Raw genomic sequence first — 5,266 nt, 5'->3', positions numbered from 1 at the left:
TTCTATTCTCTATTGTAATTATAAAGCATGCAGCTGAATGTGACTGAAAAAAAAATAAAATAAACACCCTTGCTGACTGGTCTTACTCTAAATCCAGACCGCTGACATCATGTGAACACTTCATGCTGCCCTGCAATCCAACCATATAGGCCATGTAACCCCCCACTCACCAGAAACTATAATATATCCTCACCTCTGACCTCAAACATTTCCTTCTGTGCTTCCTAGGTAATAACAGTACCAGAAAAAAAAAAGTCTTAATTCATTGAAGCTAGATATCAACCATAGTCTTTGATTATTGTTTCAGTATTGACAAAAAAAATGCCTGGGGCACCGAAATGTGAACATTAAAACACATCTCAGCCTCTTTTGTTATTTTCTGACTTGATTTAAGCATTGTATTTATGTGTTACAGATTTAAAATAGCTATTATTTGTTTAGCGTCTGCTTAGTCCGGGGCAATGGGTTTCATTCTTTATAAGTAATATCTCATTTAATTTCCAAAACTGTGCGGTTATGTAAGACTGTTATCCCCTTTTTCAGATAAAAAAATGAAGGCAAAGATGTTAAATACTTTATCTGAAATCACAGTCAATAGGTGTGTGGTTCGGAATGGGGAAACAGTTTAAACAGTTGGTTTAAGAAGCAAGAAAATAAAGTTATGTTGCTTCCTGAGGTTCCAAAATTAAGAGTTGTTAGATTGAATTTCACCCAAGAAAAAACACTAGTCTTAGACCTGAGTTCATTTGATAGTGTTTGTCCATGTGCTGGGGTTACAAAGGGGAAAAAAAAAGATTTATTGCACTGTGTTATTCTTGGTAGTCAATTAATTATTGTATTAACTCCAATGACATTTTGAATAATGATATATCTATTGGGTGGTTTAGATATACCTTGTTTTACTGCAACATTGCCACTTCCTTATTTGACTTCAATTTATCTTGCGTTCTTTTATTATAAAATATCACATAGGAATTCTAAACAACTATTGCTGAGTTATAGTGAGAAGTTAGGAACATGCTATATGTGTGAGAGCCTGTGTAACACGTTGTCCTTTCTGGGCTTCAGTTGCGTTTGGAATATGCCAACTAAGCTTAGGTCACTGTGATTAAACAGCCTTCTAAGAATTACCAAATGAATTTCTGGGCAAGCATAACTCCTTAATTAGTATCAAATGCTTAATATTTGTCTAAGCTTGTATCTAACTGCTCTCCCAGGTTTGCAAGTAAAGATCGATCCTCATGGAATATAGAAGACAGAGAGTCAAAACCTATCTAATGGCCCAGCCTGTGTAGCTCAGTGGTTGAGCATTGACCTATGAACCAGGAGGTCACAGTTCAATTCCTGGTCAGGGAACATGCCCAGGTTCAGGCTGGATCCCCAGTAGGGGGTGTGCAGGAGGCAGCCAATCAATGATTCTCTCTCATCATTGATGTTTCTATCTCTCTTTACCTCTCCCTTCCTTTCTGAAATTAAAAAAAAAAGGACAGGAGTCAGTCAAGTGTCTTTGGACACTTGATTCACATCACGCCAATTATTAGAAACCCCTCTACATTTACCACTATCATCAATAAAATATTCATATGTTTATTTTTTTTATTTTTTTAAAATATATTTTATTGATTTTTCACAGAGCAGGGAGAGGGATAGAGAGTTAGAAACATCAATGAGAGAGGAACATCGATCAGCTGCCTCCTGCACACCTCCTACTGGGGATGTGCCTGCAACCAAGGTACATGCCCCCAACTGGAATCGAACCCGGGACCCCTCAGTCCACAGGCCGAGGCTCCATCCACTGAGCCAAACCGACCAGGGCGCCCAACATTTTCTTGACCCAAGGCAGGGGAGCTGGGCTTTCATACTCCCATGACTGAAAGTTAAGGGCTTCCTGCTCTATGGAGATGTACCTCTGACTCTCTGCATCTGTCACAAAGTGGTTCTAATTGGTCTAAGGAAGTCCTGCAAAGAAGAGCTGCAGTGTCACTGAGAGACCAAAGAACTCTGCTCTGTAATCTCCATTTCTAAGTTGAACATGCTGAAGGGAATCTATTTTCCTATCTTCCAGAAATAAAAAGTAAAACTCAGGGAACTGAAGCAGGCAGAGATGGTGATGAACTTGGAGTGGGAACTGCAGAAGAAATGGTTTTCCCAAGGTTATCTGAGGTCAAGTGATGCTAGAGTCTGCTCACAGAAAGCACTATTCACATAGCAGGTCACTGCAGGTGGATGGATACAGAAGAGAAGTGATGTGGACAAAAAAAGCAATGGGATGATAAAGGAATGAAAGGTTGTAGAACAGGCGGCCACCAGGATGCAATTTGGATTTTTGTGAGATACTTCTACTTTGGGGATTCCTAGAATCACACACTGAGTAATGGCCTTTTGGTGGGTGGTGATGTCTAGTGATCCAAGGAATTAGGGGTAAACTGCTACAGTGCCTTTTCTAGGATCCTTAAGCTAATAGGTTTTAAAGCACATTTGGTTACACCAAGGAAAACATCTGATAAATATTGTTATCATCAAATACTGGTCTCTTCTCTAACAATTCTGTAACCCATTCTGTGCAGGTAGAAAAATCAATTTAGTGTACAAATTTTTATCAAGATAAGAGCTATTACATTGAATGGAACTGTATTTTTTGGGTGAGAGTCAGAAATGAATTTTGGATGTTTAATGTAGTTTCTACTTTAATCCCATTAAAAGCTAGAGTTCCATTCAAGTAACCAAACTTATTCAATTTCCATGATAGTTTTGTAAAGCCCTGCTTGTTTATGGTTAGTTCAAATGTGAGGAAAATTGCCAACTTTCTACCTTCTTTTGTAGCAAGTAAACTTGTCCTAGAAAGTGAATTTAAAGATTAATTATATTTTTCCATTACAGTCCTTTTGTGTAAACTTTCTACGTTGTCAAAAATAAAGACTTTATTGAAGGAAAGTGAAATAGAAAAGGACTAAAAAAATAAGCTTGATGGATTAGCTCAGTGTTCCCCAGCAGAAAATTTTTATTCTCTTATGTTTGGTAGTTTCTTATCTCAGTGCACTATACCTCTAGTTTTTATCAATTACCTGAGGGGCACATCTCTGCAAATACTTTCAATTCTATAGACTCTTCTGGCAGACCTCCCTGTTACCTTTTGCTCTTTATCTCTGGATTCTATCAGATGCTTTCAGGAGAACTATTCTTCAGCAACCTCTTGGACCTGAGCACTAGACGGTTTCAGATGTTTTCTTTTTTTTTCTATTAAACAGCTAAGGATCCCAAGATACCTACTTTTTAAGCAAACACCATTCTGTAAAGGCAGAAAAAGCTCTTTGATTTATTCCTGATGAGAAAAATTCCTATACATTTTATTTCTATTAATTTATATTCTTCTGAAAAATTTCTATGGGGTGACATTATAGATTAGATGGATAGATGGATGATAGATAGATGATAGAGATAGATAGATAGATAGATAGATAGATAGATAGATAGATGATAGATAGGTAGATAATAGATAGAGTCAGGTCATCTACTAATTGTTGTTGACTAAATGTTTAACGACAGTGTTGTCTACTATTAAAAATGAGTAGCATTTGAAAATATAAACGTCTATTAATCTGGTGTCTTCAGTCATTCAAGAGCTTCATGGATAGAATATAATGAACTTAGAAAAAAAATTTCATACATGTTTTAACAGCCTCCAACTGAAATTTAGCATTATTATTTTTTTAAATTATGAATGGAGGTAATGAGTCACACCAGTGCGCTTAGAGTACAGACTATCCCAAACTTACTATGATACAACAAATAATATTTTGACTTTACAATGTTGTGAAAGTAATTTGCATTCATACATGCATTCACAAAACTAAAACCAATATTCTGCAGCATAATACTAAAATGCACTTTTGACTTACAGTATTTTCAATTTATGATAGATTTATTAATGAAAGGGCGAGGGCTAGGCCCTCCATCTTGCCCCAGGGTAAGGGCTAGGCCCTCCATCTTGCCCAGGGTAAGTAAGTGCTCCATCTTACCTTGGCCATGTGCTTGGCAAGGAGCTTCCCGGAAGTCAGCCTCTGCTAGCCACACCCAGGAACAAGACACCGACTTGCGCCTGGCCAATCGGCAAGGCCACAGCCCTTCCTCCTCCCCTTACTCCAACCCCCTATAAAACCCCTCTCCACACAGAGTTCTCTCTCTCTCTGCTTCCTGTCGCTGCGTCGGCAAGGTGGGGGAGCCGAGCTAGCTCGAATAAAGACTCTTATGCTTTTGCATCGGACTGGCTGGCTCCCTGATGTGGTTTCTTGGGGATCCTGAAATCTGGGCATAACAATTAAAACATTCATTGTAAGTCAGGGAACATGTGTTCTTTGTTACAAATAAAAATTGTACATATTTTTATTTTTCTATTCCATTAGAGATATTATATATGTGTTTAATTTTATATTTACCACTATTTTGTAGTCATAATAATTAGATGCCTTTCTAGTAAAACATAAGCTATATATTTAATAGTAAGATATTCATTAATACATCAAACATTTTTAAAATTATTTTATAACCTTACTTTAATATTTGTGATTTTTTATTACTAATCTTTTAATTTAAGAGTTTTAAATATTCTGAGAAGGAAACCGAAGGAGTCATACAACTACCAAAAGTCCTTAAAAACAGAACTTAAAAAGTCTAAGAAATCTAAGATTATTGATATTCCCAAAAAATTATAGTGATAGTAAAAATATTAATTCATATGGTGATTCCAATCAGTAAAGACTTTTTATGTTATTGTTTATTCAACAAATACCAATGACTTTGAAATTATGAATTTTAGATGTTATGTATTGTTTTATATTTTAGTATAAGACAGAAATAAGTAAAATTTTAAAACAAATCTATATATATATCTATATAAAGCCAGCAACCGTAATGCTGTAACAACCTTAACAACTGGTCACTATAATGTCCACTGCAACCAGCGAACCAGCCTGATCTGGGGGTAGGGCTGGCTGGCCAACCTCCCACACCCCTCCCCCAAGCCGGTCCTGCCCCCAATGGGAACCCACCACCCCAATCAACCCTCAGTCCCTACACCTGGCCAGCCCCACCCCTGATTGCCCCAACCCTACTCCAATAGGGGGCGAGGGCAGCTGGCCAACCTCCTGCAGCCCCTCCCCCAGGCTGGCCCCACCCCAGATCGCCCCCCCAATCCCGATCAGGGTCAGGGCCAGCTGGCCAACCACCTGCGGCCCCTCCCCCTGGCAGCAGGCCCCTGATAGGCCCC

The sequence above is a fragment of the Myotis brandtii genome, unplaced genomic scaffold (genome assembly GCF_000412655.1).
Source record: "Myotis brandtii unplaced genomic scaffold, ASM41265v1 scaffold1576, whole genome shotgun sequence".
Lineage (NCBI taxonomy): Eukaryota > Metazoa > Chordata > Mammalia > Chiroptera > Vespertilionidae > Myotis > Myotis brandtii.
Note: the sequence above shows the minus strand (reverse complement) of the source record.